This window comes from Neofelis nebulosa, chromosome 2 (assembly GCF_028018385.1).
Source record: "Neofelis nebulosa isolate mNeoNeb1 chromosome 2, mNeoNeb1.pri, whole genome shotgun sequence".
NCBI lineage: Eukaryota > Metazoa > Chordata > Mammalia > Carnivora > Felidae > Neofelis > Neofelis nebulosa.
Genome location: NC_080783.1, coordinates 41,066,251 through 41,081,989, shown reverse-complemented (window position 1 = coordinate 41,081,989; position 15,739 = coordinate 41,066,251). Strand labels below are relative to the sequence as shown.

The following is a 15,739-nucleotide window of genomic DNA, read 5'->3' as shown; positions in this document are numbered from 1 at the left end:
GAGACAATGGGGAAAAAGACCACGTGAGATACCAGCAGAATAAAAACAAAATAGCACAATTTGGTGATAGGTTGGGCACAGGCAGTATGTGTGAGGAACATGTAAATGATGACACCCAGATTTCTAGTCTGACACACGTGAAAAGTGGAAATGTCATTTACAGTGACTGGGAGTATTATGGGAGGATCAAATTTAGAGGAGAGGAAGATCAAATTTAGAGGAAAAGATCATAAGTTCATTTTTGAATACATTAAATTTGAGATGTTAATTGGACCTTGTCATTTTTTTTGCTTCTTTATTTTTCCTAAATAAATTGCTTTGCACTTATATTTGTTGTACTTAATTCTTTTTGTACTTTTTTCATTAATTTGACATCCTAAACTCTGGAAAATTAACTTCAAATACCAGTAATTTAATTCACACTTTTTGAAACTAAAATTTCTTTTAATTTCACAGATACAATGATGTGTATACACATATAGTCTTCAAAACTAAGAATATGTATTCTGAACCTAAGTGGAATTCTATATGATGTTCACAGTGATAACCATGTTGGATTTATACAAATCTATGACGGAGTTCAGGATTTTGGCTGATACTATTAGAACATTAATGAAAAAAAAAAAAACTGTGGAAAATGTATATATGCTAACATCATGAAAAAAGTAAGTTATCCCAACAACAATAGTAAGTTATACCAACAAATACTATCCGAAAATAAGTTCATGCAATTCTATCCTGTCAAATTAATTTGGAAAGGAATTCTCCCAGTTCACGAAATTATATAATAAATTAAAATCCATATATAAATTTAATATATTTATGATTTATCCTCACAACCAAAAGTAGCTTAGTTGCTCTACTAGTCTGCTAGTTTAATTTTAGTTTTTATTTTGTTGCTGTTTTCCCTTGTATACGATCAACATTTGTAATCCAAATTTGAACCGAATTTGTTCCAAGTTTTTGCTTTATTTTCTCCATCAGACACGAAGTTGTTTATTCAATGTAATACTGAAAGTTGCTGGTTTGTTGAGTACACTGGATACTGGCACGTACAAGCCTTAGGGTTTGTTTTGATTTCAACACTGGGTCTCTTGGTTGAAAGTCAAATAAAAATAAAATTAGATTTAGTTTTATTGTTGCAAAGTTTTCTCAATCTTCTTTATCCCAAGCCCTATTCTACCTTGTCTTGTGTAGGATTTGTATTACTTGAGTGCCAGAAGCTAAATTAAAAAAAGAAGTAAAAATTTAATTGCTTTATTGTGTCTATCTGTTTCAATTATCTTGAATCTCTACTGCATGTTGTTAGTTGAAGGAAAGTGCTATCATTTTTTTGTTGTTTTTTTTTTCTCACCTCTATACCTCACATGAGCATTGAGATTGAAATAAACACCAACCAAAAAGAGCAGTTAATATAAATGCTGAAACTCACAGTGTGCTCTGCCTTATTCAAGAAAATTGCTAATGCATGGCATTGATACATTGGGACAGAAATAGTGAGAGTGCAGAGGGAACACAAAACACTGGAATAAAAAGACAGAAAAGAAAAAAAAGAAGAAGAATGTTAAAGCAATAGGTATGGTGCCTGATAGATCTCACTGAAATTAGCAAGGTTAAATAAAGTGATGCCACTGAGAAATTGATCAATGTAGGATATCATATCGTTTAGAAAATATGCCATCAAACATCTCACATAAGCCACTGGGTCATCATATGTTTTATTGCCAAACATAGCCCTTTGTATTATACTGATGGCCTCATTTAGGGGACCAAAAAAAGAAAGTACTTTTTAAGTCCAGAAAAAATTGACATCCATTTTTCTCAATAATTTAATTGGTAAGATTTTACTTTTATTTTTCCAGTAAATAAAATGTCAGAAAATGTCTCCATTTTATTTTCCTTCATAGAATGAAATAAAATATGCCCCTTCAGAGTTTGACAAAAATGAACTCTGGGCTTTTTGTTCAATGGGGAAGATTGAGACAGTTTGAAACTATCTATAATGTAAAACTATTGACCATGAAAATATATTTGTTACAGAAAATCTGTTTTTATTCTACCAACATTCAGCACTCACTTCTCTCCATGTGGGGGAAACAGGCTATTGTTGTACTGTGAGAATGGCACAAACATCACAAGTTAACTTCCAGTGATTGACAACCTTGTAGAATTCCCTCGTTTTGAGTGTGGGTGGTTCTAATGACTTGCCTCAAGCCAAACAGAACATGGCAAAAGTGCAGAGATGTCACTGCTCTGATTAGGTTACATTATATGGTGAAGATGATAGTATGAGATTCATATACATGTGTCGTGTGTGTGTGTGTGTGTGTGTGTGTGTGTGTGTGTGTCCACTGGAGACACTCTTCTGCTTTCCGTTTGAAAAAACCAAACTGCCATACTGTATGCTGCCTGGAGGAGATAGCAGTGTGCGTGGCAGGGGAATAACCGTACAATGCATCTAGGGACTCAGAGTGGCCTCTAGCCAATAGACGGTAAGAAGACAGACTTTTGGACATACAACTACAAGGAAACGAGTTCTGCCAGTGGAATGAACTTGCAAGTGAATTTCTCCTCTGTACAGCCTTCAAATGCGAACACAAGCTGATCAATACGATGATTTCAGCCTTGTGAGACCAAGAACTCAAGACTTAATTAAATCTTGATTGGAATTCTGACCACAGGAAATGTAGGATAATGTGTTGTTTTAGGCTGGTAAATGTGTGCTAAATCTGTTATATAGCAATGAAAAAATGAATTCAGAGGACGTTAGTAAACTACATGTTCTTTTAAATAATCATACACTAAATACTGTTTATATGCTGAAGTGTTTTTTGTGAATCTTTTATCACTTGAGAAGCTATATATACTCACTTTATTGTAAACCGAGAATGATTAATAAAATCTGATGTATTTCCTATAGTTCTCATTAATTAGTGAGTTTCCTATGATGTCCTTTACACAGCATTGATTTTTAGTTCTCTTAAAAATCATTATTCTCCTTTTTTTTTCTTTATAAAAGTCTTGATAATGTGGTTTGCTGGGATTGTACTATGATGATATATGGCTAATTGACCTAAGAAAAATGTAATCCTGATAAAGAATACATGTTATCACGATCTACAAAGTTTCAGTGGAAACAAAGATTAAAGTTTCTTGTTGTCTGGCTCTGATTGTAGAACCCTACACAGAGAATCCTAAGTGGGCTGGGATATTTTAAGGATGGAAGCTCTTTTTTAAGTAAAACTATGAATCATATTCCATAAGTAATATTACTTTAAAAATGTATATTGTGATTATAACGGACCATTTTTCAACGGCTACATTTTAAAATCATGTTGGGTAGTTTAAGTGGAGGATTTGCAAGATAGGAGTGTGCATGTCTCTTTCACTTAGTTTTTTTTTTTTTTTTTTCTGCTTTGTTGATGACATACCATCCTAACTCTTATTTTTAAGTTTGGATTTAAATTCCAGATAGTTAACATGCAGTGTTATATTAGTTTCAAGTGTACAATATAGTCAACACTTCCATACATCACCCTGTGCTCATCATAACAAGTGTACTTCTTAAACCCCATCATTTAACCTATCTCCCGATCCTTCTCCCCTCTGATTAACCGCCTCTTACTCTTAAGAATAATTTATGCCTCTCCAACTTGTTGAGGAGCTGTACATCCTAATTTACTATTAAGCAGAAAACATAAGGTGGTAAAAAAAAATATGCTTTCTTATTGAGAAGGGATGTGAACTAGTATTATTTTAATTTTTGAGAACTGTCACTTCACTTGAAATCTACTAAACTATTAAAGCTCCATTAAATTACACAAACACTTATTGATTTCCTTATGTTAGGCATTCTACTAAATGCTAGTGATGTACTGATGAGGGTAATATGTCCTCTGTCCACAACCAGCTATAGTCCCACCAGGGACACCCACATGCCTTACTATAACACATAACTAAATGAGGAATAGAAACACATAGGTCAATAAAACAGTTATTTGAGTATAAAAGGATTATTTTTGATGGAAACTATGAAATACAAGCTACTTTTGAGTTTCATCTTAGAGTATCAGTAGGCATTTGACACAGAGAGAAGGAAAGGACATGCAGATGGGAAATTAACAACCAAATGAGCACATGTTATCAGCAGGTCTAGTGAACTGGCAGCATGGCAGCAAATAGATCGGGGAATTTAGGTTACAGAGTTTGGAAACATTTAAAGGCTACACACCCTAATATCTGTTAACGAGCATCTATGTGATAGAACAAAATAATTTTGGTGTGTTGGAGCCAGCTCTAGCTGGCTAGCACAGGATTAAAAGGGGAAACTGGGTACATATTTTTCCAATTCCAAATTCAGTGACATGACTTTGGTACCTTGAGATTGGCCATGGTGGCAGTGTTTATCTATCCTGTGGAAATCAGCAAATGCTACAAATCAGGCAGAACTTTATTAGAAACACATTTGTTAAACATTTCCCAGCATGCCATGGTACACACACACACACACACACACACACACACACTTATTCACTAACTCAAATATTCAAGGAGTGTTTATAGAGTATCTTCTGTGTGTCAGCATCTTAAGGATAAAGTTTGAGAAAAAATAAAATGTTTCTGTCCTAGTGCAATCATAAACAAATATAATAACTAAAATTGTTATAGGTGTTAATAAGTGAGATGAGATGAAAAAACAAAACTATGTAATGGATGAACTAGAACAACCAGGTTTCAGTGAAGGAGTTCTACCTTAGACAGGCATATATGAGAAGGCCTCTTTAAATTGGTGGTACTTTAGCTGAGGCCTAAATGTTGAGAAGGTAAATAGCATGTGAAGATTTGGCAACAATGTATTTCAAGCAGAGGAGACAGTTCAAGTTCAAAATGGTAGAAGGAAGCATTTTTATCCCTAGGTGAATGTGGCTAAAATGCAATGAATAATGGTAAGAACAACAGAGACTGAGGACTGAGGATAGAAAGGTAATCAGTGATCACTTCAAATCTGGTCTTGCAAGCCAAGCATCTAGGCAGAAATAAATTAGATGTATACTAATGCATGTGTTCATTAATTTATTTGGCATATATTAGACAGTAGCTACCATGCCAGGTTATTAAGAAAAAGGAATAATATATAGTCTCTTCCTTAAAGAATCCACAGCCTTTTGCGAGGGCATGATGAAGGATCAGGATCTCTGCATGTCACGAACTGTATGGGAGGCTCAGGTTCCCCATCTTCACATTCTATCATCCCTTCCTTCCATGACTAATTTAGGAAGTTCACTGGGGTATCTCTATCTACATGTTTAAATCCTATAAGAGATGCTAGTAAAATAAAACTAAAATTATATTAATATTTTGACTAGGTGTACTCAAATTTTAACACAGAAAATTTAACCTAAGGAGTCTCTGAGAGAATGTATATACTCAGTATGATGGCTGGCAAAATAAAGGAAAAAAAATCTTATTAGTAAATTAGATTTTACTCTAGTCTATGTGTAGAATTATAGCAAAGGACTTCCTTTTTTCCTATGTAGGTAATGCTCTAAATTTGAATCAAAGCTGTCAAAAACATACGTGTATTACCAAGGTAGAGTCAAGGTTTTGGTTTTTATCATTCTGCTTTGAGAAACAGTCTATACTTAAAAAAAAAGAGAGAGAGGAAGTAAGGGAGAGACATCCTGTAATCAAGAAATAATGTTTTCTAGATTGTGTAGAGCTACCTGGCCAGGAAGACTAAAACAAAGCCTAGTCTTAAATATGCAGTAAAAAAAAAAAGACAGAGAAGAAATTAAAAAGATGGATTCCTTAGCTCTCCCATAAGAGAAATTTTCAGTTATGGCTATCTAGGCTTCTGGGAGAAAAAGGACCTAACACATAAGAACAGGGGAAAACAGTCAGTGGCTCATCCCTCAACTCCGAGAAAGCAAGCAACACTATATACCAAGTGCTTTGCTAAAATATTAAAATAAAAAATGAGAAAAAATGTCAGTTAGTTCAATATGGATCTAAGAACAAATGGTTGAACTCCTCCCCATGCAACAGACAGTCGCATCTTCTGGTGCAGTACCAGCACGTCCCCAGATACAATGGTGAAGGTTGGAGTAAACTGATTTGGCCAGATTTCGTCATCAGGGCTGCCTTCAACTCTGGAAAAGTGTATATTATAGCCATCGATGACCCCTTTGTCAACCTCAAATACATGGTCTACATGTTCCAGTAGGATCCCATCCATGGCATATTCAAAAGCACAGTCAAGGCTGAGAAAGGGAAATTTGTCATCAATGGAAAGCCCATCTCTATCTTCCATAAGCAAGATCCCACTAGCATCAAATGGGGTGCTCCTGGTGCTGAGTATGTTGTGGAGTTCACTGGGGTCTTTACCACCATGAAGAAGGCTGGGACTCACTTGAAGGATGGAGCCAAGAGGGCCATTATCTCTGACCCTTCTGTTGATGTCCCCATGTTTGTGATGGTATGAACCATGAGAAATATGACAATTCCCTCAAGATTGTCAGCAATGCCTCCTGTACCACCACCTGCTTGGTCCCTGTGGCCAACACCATCGATAACAACTTTGGTATCATGGAGGGAATCATGACCATAATCCATGCCATCATTGTCACCCAGAGGACTGTGGACAGCCTTTTTTGGAAGCTGTGACATGATGGTCAAGGGGCTTCCCAGAACATCATCCCTGCTTCTAGTGGCGTCACCAAGGCAAGTTCATCCCTGAGCTGAATGGGAAGCTCCCTGGCATGGCCTTCCATGTTCCCACTCCTACTATGTCAGCCATGGATCTGACCAGCCACCTGGAGAAAGCCACTAAATACGATGACATTAAGAAGGTGATGAAGCAGACATCGGAGGGCCCCTCAAGGGCAACCTTGGCTACACTAAGGACCGGGATGTCTACTGTGACTTTAATAGTGACACCCACTCTTCTACCTTTGATACCAGGGTTGTCATTGTTCTCATTGACTACTGGGTCAAGCTGACTTCCTGGTAGGACAATGAATTTGTCTACAGCAACTGGGTATGGACCTTATGGTTTACATGGCCTCCAAGGAGTAACAGCCCCCTGGACCACCAGCCCCAGCAAGAGCAATAGGAAGAGAGAGGCCCTCAGCTGCTGAGGAATCCTTGCCCCACCTCATCCCCAACACAATGAGAGTCTCTCAACCTCTGGGATGAACATAGTTTTCATCCCAGACACCCTGAAGAAGGGGAGGGCCTTGGGGAGCACTACCTTGTCATATATCCAGACAAAAAGAATTTTAAATACAAAAATAAAACAAATGGTTGAACTATGAAGTGCTAAAGTTTATTAGATAAAGTTATGAATAAGGTTCTACGGGATTGCAAGTGGACATTTAGAAAGCAGAAACTGATTTTGTGAAATAATTACAAGAAAATTTATACCTCAAAATATACAGCTTAAAACTAAAAAAAAAAAAAAAAAAAAAAATAGAAGAAACCAAAACAAAAAGCTGCCTCAGAAGTAAAGGAACCCTTCAAAAAAGCCAAAAGGAAAAAAAAAAAAAAAGAAAGAAAGAAACGCTAAGAAACATAAACACAAATCGTGATATATAGACTATCTTGAGTGTTCTGAAAATTTATGTAAATTCAAGCTGCAATTAATGTCATCTTGGATAACTGATGCAAAGCCTTGGGCGTGTGCTGAGAAGATGGTCAGATGAGAGATATCTGCATAAGCCCATGTCCCCAAAATGACAACACACTCAGTGAACAAACAATCTATAAAAGTCAACCCCACAAAAGTAGGCAATAAAGAAATGCATTTGCTCACACCTTGTTTCTGAGTAAAGGAGGAAAATGTCTCCACTGAGGGACCCAACCAACCCTTACACAGACTCATGGCCTGAATCCACACTACCTGCATGGCACAAAATCCTTCAGGACCAGATAAACCTGGTTTTGGAATGTTTTTGGTAGCATATTTAACATAGAGAATCAGTAATACAAGAGATAACTAGAATAAATATGTCTAAGAAATTCCTTTGTAAAGTAGTCTCCTACAAAATGTTCTTCATTCTTGCCTAAAGGGCATACAATTTTTAAGAAGTTAGGTTATTTCCTTAAAGGGGGATAGGAGGTTCCTAACACATCTATTGGCTTCTACTGTGCTTTACTCACTGAGTTGAGACTGCCCTTAGCAATTATTTGACAGTATGAGATGTAGACCAAGTAAATGAGAATCATCCAGGATAATTTTTAAATTGCACACTTCTGTGCCCTCCTCCAGACCTGGGGATGTATATTCTTAATATTAAAGTTTGATAAATGGGACTGTGCTGTGGGGCTGCCCTCAAGCAAGCTTTGGAAAAGCCAATAAATGTTATTTTTATCATAAGCAACAGATATATATCTCTCTCTATATATAGATATATATCTATATATAGATATATATCTCATATATATCTCAAATATATATATACATATCAAGTATGTATGTGTGTATGTGTGTGTGTGTGTGTGTGTGTGGTGTGCGTGTGTGTATATATACATATATATGTATATATACATATATAATATATTATATTAGATGTATATATTAGATACATATACATATGTATATATGTATATATACATATATAATATATTATATTAGAGAACAATTATATATTATATATATATATATATATATATATATATATATATATATATCCTTCTTGGAGAAGGAAATTTAAATTGTTATTAAAAACTGCCCCTCACTTTATGATGGGGACAATCACAATTATTTAGAAGTTGCCTCTAAGCAGAATATCATAAAAGAAAGAGCTGCTGGCTCCTCTCGAACTTCACCCTTGGAGAAAGCATGGAAGGAGGAGGAGGGTAACAGACTTCAGAGCCAAAAAACAAACTATAAAATATACACAGCCAACGACAATACTGCAACCTTGGGAAACCTTCTAGAAGACAGAATCTTGCAAGATCTCTGTGTATATGTGGGGTGTGGGGCAGGTAAATTACAACCTAGGGAAGCAGAGGACCAGGCATCATGAATATAGAAATGGTAAGACAGCTTTCCAGCTGTGCTCCTCCCTCTCACTCCTGCCCTCGGGGCATGATTACCTGGTCCAGTTACAAATGGTGTAAGTAAGAGTAATTCCAGCCACAGCCTCTGAAGGCATTGGAACACTGGGAAGTTGGGATGAAGCTGGGTTGAGAAGCATTGTAACCAAGTGCAGTTCATCTTGTCAGACCCTGATATTTCCCTTTCTTCCCCCGAAGTATAGAGTAGCTCAACGGGAGGAGATAATTTGTGGAAAAAAAACAATGTTTAGGGGAAGTAATGGGAGGCTTCCTAAGGTCAGACGGTTTGAACCCAGATTGCAACATGAAAGTTTACCTGACCTGGAGGGTTTCATCCTCCTTAATTCATCAGGTGGGTCAAAGCCCTCATATCCCAGGCACACCGTCTAATAATTTTTCAGGTATGAACAGGAAAATCTATAAAATCTGTGAGGAATTCAAGAGTTATAAAAACAAAACCAAACCTAAAAGACATAAATCAGAGAAAACAGAAGAAATAAATGACCCAGAACAAGAACTCAAAGTGTGCATAACAAAGAGCTTAGAGTGTATGTATGTGTGTGTGTGTGTGTGTGTGTGTACATATATATATAAGCATATAGAGAGAGCATATATATAATCTATATATGATATGTATATTATATTTTAGACAGAGAATATATTATATATGTAATTTAAAATATATATTATATTAGAGAACAAATATTTTATATATATTTATATTATATATAATATATTATATATTTATATATTATATATTTATATATTATATATTTATATATATTATATATTTACATAATATACATTTATGTATATATTAGCCAACTCAAAGATTGGTAAATACTCATCTAAAATTCATAAAGATATGGAAAGCATAAAGCAAAATGTAAGATCTATGGGAGTTCTAGGTGGACAGGAAAAAAATAAATAAGAAGGAGAAACACTTGAAATAATGACTGGCTGTCACTTAGAATTAAAAAAAGATACAAATTATCAGACTGATCAGTTGCAGAGAGCCAAAAAGAGATAAATGAGAAAAAAACAAAACTTCACAATTAGGTATGATATTAGAAATTTAAAATTTAGAAACAAAAATGTCAAGTGTAGAACAAAAGACCAGGTCAAACACAAAGAACAAACCTCAGATACTTTAAAAAATAATTTAAACTTAGGTAAAACATTATCTATACTATGAAATCTTTTAAAATTTATGATTTGCTTTCTTGAACTCTTGTCAAGGAATTTTTTTAAGGAGGGAATCCAAAAGGAATCAATGAAATTTTCAGTGGGATGTTTGTAAATCAACGGAAATTGATCAAATGGAAAGTCAAGTGAATAAAGAAAGTATATTCTCTACATGGATGTTGGGTTGAATTAATAGAAATTCCTTTCTATTCTTTGCCCCTTCCTGTAGTAATGCCCTTTTCAGTGTGACTTTGCAACTTCATCCAGCAAGCCTTTCCCCACCTCTGAGTTGGGCCAGCCTTGTGATTTGCTTTAGCCAACAGCATGCTGGAGAGGTGGCAGTGCCCTCCTTCTGGGCCTGGACTTACCACGCACCCTGCTTGCTCTCCTAGAACCCACACATGAGACTGCTAGAAGATAAAGGTCATGTGACCTGACCTTGAATGATTCACTGGTTGTCAGCTGGCCTAAGATTTCCTTAGCATATCCCATTGCTTTCACAAATGGATGGCTCCAATTCCTTGAAGAATCCATGACAGGCTCATCTGCCATAGTTTATTCTCAACCACTCTTCCGGCTGAAGTTTTATACAGAATATTGCAGACTCTTAGAACTAAAAGGAAACTTAAAGGTCATACTCCTGTCTAAACTTTCAGATGCTCCTCTTAATCCAGGGAATATATTAGTCTGCCTGAGATAGATCACAATGTTTTCCAGGTCAGACCTTGATTCCTGTTCAGAACTCTTTACTTCCATCCAATCTGGCCTTTATTTGGAAGCAATACATACAGGCTTTTTTCTTTAATACTCTGGTTTACTTTTTTAAAAATGTAATATATATCAAATCCCTTGAGTGCTTTTAAACAGCATTTGTGGGGAAATGATCAGAGACCTACTGACAAGACAAAACGACTATCTTTTAAAGTTGCTTTAGGGACATAATAGATAATCAGTTGAAAAATGTACACTGTTTCATAATGTGATGTTAGTATGAATATGTACAAGAACAGAAAGGTAGTATAAATTTCCTCAGGCAACAAAAATAAAAGACAGTTGTTGGCTTACAAACACAAACTCCAGGAAGAATGAGGATGAAACCAGCAGTATGCCACTTTTTAAATAACAGATTCACTGTTTCCTTTAGTAACAACAACAACAACAACAACAAACTAACTTATTTACTCAGAAACACCAACCTAGGCTATGCCTGAACAAAATTTACCATAAATCAGTCCTTGAAGGGAGAATCTTGGTACAATTTTGTGATAAGAGTTGGCCTGAGTGGAAAGAAAGCTCTATACTTTCTGCAGGGTTCTACTTGTGGGTAATCACAGGGCATCATCAGGGTGTTCCTATCACTTTGCAGTAAGCCGATAGGGGTCTGTACTTTAGATATCATTTTCCAAAACACATTAAACAACCCTAATGCACTCTGGTGGGCCTTTTATTACTGTCCATAAATGCTTTAAAGCAAACAAAATCAGATCCGTGAAAATCACTGTTATTATATATTTACCAAAAATCTATGCTGCTCTAAGTAAATGGAAGTTACTGGTAGAGCAAATCTGACATGTTAAGGTATGATGGCTCTGAAAATTTTCACAGGGAAAGTCATTTTAAATTAAAGACTGAAAATCTTTATACTCTTTGTACTTTTTATAAGCCTGGGTGCTTTAAGTATTTGAATTTAAATACTTGATTGGTTAGTCCTGAGTGTTTGTTGCTGAACATCTAGTGAAAGTTACCAATATTTTAAACATCAATTTTCACAGAAACAAATAACACATTTTTTAGCATTACAGGCAGAATAAAGGGAAGAATTTTTAGGTAAAATGAAGCTCTTTTGAATGAGACTTCATTATTATAAAAGCAGAATGCTTATTTTAACAGCAAAACCATACTGTAATATAAAAAGTATTTCTAGAATATTTTGCAAACTCCACATATTAATGAAAGCCTTCATTTGTATTCGATAATTATATGATCTCTTAAGTTAATTTACTTGAACGCATCTTAGATAATAAGCAGATAACATAATAAAAATGTAGGTGTTGTGGTTTTAGATATTTCAATTTTGAACAGAGAAGATAAAAGTATTTAGACTTCTCTTTATACCACAGTAACTAAACTGTATGTTTGATGTGTCCTTCTTATGTATAAAACTTTTAAGCGGCATTTAAGATTTTAACACAAAAATAGGCAGTCTTCTGGTTTTTTCTTTAGTTATATTATTAACTTTTCAAGGAAAACAGGCCTAGCTCAATGAATAATTCATTATGAGTAGGAGGGAAAAACTGTAACATGAAAATCTTATTTGATATGATAAAACAGAACACATGTATTTATTCTTATGTCACTAAACATATACTATTCTAGGACAGTATCCCTTACAAGCGGAAATAACAAAATATGTGTATGACAATAGTAGCAAAATAAGCTATGCATCCAGTGTAGCTTATCTTACTTTTAAACAGACAGATGTTACACACACACACACACACACACACACACACACACACTTTTTTTTTTTTTTATCTTTCTTCCTTCCCTATGCTGAAGCCAAATATATTTTATTAACATTGGTTAAAATAACATCACTTCCCAAATCTTTGAAGGAATAAAAATGTTCCAAAAGATGAAAAAGACTTTTAGTATTGCTTCTTGAGATTCTTCAAGACCAAATAAAACAATCCTAAATCAATCATTTCAATAATCCTTTGACTTTCCTCTTTGCTGTATGCATCTATGAAGGCTTATAAACAGAAAACTAAAGAACACTTTAGGTTTTTCTGAAATTATATCAAGAATTGTGTAGTCATAGATAGCTTATGTTACTGAAAATTGCATTTTTAAGGATAAACAAAAAAGGAAACACATTTTTTTTCCAAAAGTGTAATAGTTTTGAAAGCTAACACATCACACTTTTATACCCTTGACATTTAATTGAAATATATTATCCTACAAGAGTGTTTATTTTCAAACATGTATTTATAAATTTTAATGAATATTTACTGTGCATTTGATTCATTAAATGAAGTGCATAACTACTTTTGAAGATAAAGATGAATCTAAAAAATAGCATTGCATCTTATACCCTTAACAATGAGATGAGACACAGATCCTTGTTATTAAACCAATTCTATTAATGTGGGCAAAAGTAGATAACTTCATTTTTTGTGGGGGCTTCCCCACTGACCATTGAAACCGGATATGGGCATTGATCTTTTATATCTTGGGTACAAATCAACTGAATTTCAGTCAATTTCCCAAGTTTTGTTTTTTTAAATTATGTTTAGTCCATCACAAAACAACCAAACAAAAAATCCATGTTTTTAAGTCCCCAAAATGGTTTTATTTCATATTCAACAGTGCAGTGCAGTTTCATAAGACGACTGAAATTATAATTAATTTAGATCTCTATTTCAATATATTTTAGGACCATCTCACTTAGAAGTAATATATTTTGGGCCCATCATTAATCAGGACCTGTGGGATAGGACTTTCTCTGAAAGATCAAGTCATTACATTGACAGTGTTTGGACTAAATATTAGTAACAGGGTGAAATGTATTATCATCACTTGCCCAATTCAAATTTCACCTTGTTTTATTTATCATATTAAATAAAGTGCCAATGTTAAGGTCATCTTGATCCAGTGGTCTCAACTAGTCACAGATGAATTTCTGTTAAAAGCAAAAATGTCACTATCTAATAAAAGTTCTTAGGTCTGCTTAATTATGTTAGATTAACTTTTCTATTAATACAATTAAATTCATGAAGTTATTTGAGAAAATATGCAGAAGTTAAAACTATACAAGAGCCCAAATACAGTAAGCCTATTTCAGTGATTAGAAATTCTTCATTTGAATTATAAATTGTTATAAGTCACTGTGGTTAAAAATGGAACTACCTCTTAAAGTAAACTTGTAGACTATTAGAAATATGTTGAGTTCCCTCAGTAAAAATTTACACAAGCTTTTCTATCTTTCTTTAAAAATGTTTTTTTGATATAATGATATATCTCTAAAGCAATACTTTCTAAAAACTAACAAAAACTTTAATGTTTTCCTTTACCAAAAACATTTCATGTTTATAGCTGTAACAGCATTGCAACCCTTCTTGAGGGTTAACTTGATTCAAGTTTATGCACTCCTTGCTTCCAGACCTAAGGCCCCTTGGTGTATAGTAGAACAAACCTACCTTCCTTGAGATTTGCAGACCACGGGTCTTGAGGAGTGAAGGGCCAGACTCTCCCAGAAGATGAGGCCTGACCCCATTCAAAAACAGCTGCCACTGATGGCAGCTAGTCTGTTCAGGGTCATGTTGACATGGGAGTAACCGCTTGGGCACCCACTTCTCTTGCATGTAGCTCTTACCATTTCCCACACCTCTCCCTTAAAACCCTCCCAGCTTCACCTGTCCCAGGAAGATGGTCTTTAGGATGTTAGTCCACCATCTTCCCAGGTTGCCAGCTTCCTGAATAAAACAACCTTTCCTTTCCTACCATCACTTGTCTCTCAAATATTGATTTTCAAGCGGTGAGTAGCTAACCCTGAGTTCAGAACCAGTTCTATGTCCAGTAACATAGCTGAGCAATTTTTTCCCATTTCCTCTTGACAAAATTTTAAGGAAATTCTTTCATTCTAAGTATGTATTACATGATATATTATGCATATACATATGGCACACATATATTCCTTGCAATACAAAGAAACAGTACATTTCCTCCTCGTGTGAAAACATGTGTATAGCATATTTTTCAATTTTTTTTAATATTTATTTTTGAGAGAGAGAGAGCGAGCGAGCAAGCAGAGAAGGGGCAGAGAGAGAGAGGGAGACACAGAATCTAAAGCAGGCTCTAGGCTCCAAGCTGTCAGCACAGAGCCCGATGCCAGGGCTCCAACTCACAAGCTGTGGGATCATGACCGGAGCTGAAGTCAGACGCTCCACTATCTGAGCTACCCAGGCACCCCTATTTTTCAAGTTTTTTAAGATTATTACTTTTTGTTTTGGTAACTCAAGCAATAATAGATACTATAACTATTACAAACATCATTAAAAGGAACATGTCTCTTGTTCTTAAGATGTAAAGCTCGCCATGAAGGGACACAGGATTCACATTCAAGTCATCAGGAAATATTGTATCTCTTCCTTTCTGCTCTGAGCCACCTACATTTCTGGCTTACAGCCAGAGCCTGTTAAGATTCTCTGCTTCGATCCTTGCGTGATAATCTATTCTCAACTTGGTATCCAGCATAATTCTTTAAATGTTTAAATCAGAGTCACCGATGATGCTCTAGAACTCTCTCTGCTTTTTCTGAGACTTTGATCTTTATACCCATAAAAATATTTAGTAAACCTTGATCTGGTAAAAGTTCTGAATCATCACTTTGACTTGACAACCTGACTTAAGAACTATTGAAATTTCATGAAAAATACCAAAAACAGGTGTTCTGGGATCTATCATTCTTGGATGTTTTCACGAAAATTTTCAAACG

General features: G+C 35.1%; 1 pseudogene; it reads left to right on the top strand.

Annotated features, from left to right (window-relative positions):
* The first annotated feature begins 6,089 nt into the window (after positions 1–6,089).
* On the top strand, positions 6,090–7,074 carry LOC131492880 (glyceraldehyde-3-phosphate dehydrogenase-like; annotated as a pseudogene).
* The last annotated feature ends 8,665 nt before the right edge of the window (positions 7,075–15,739 follow it).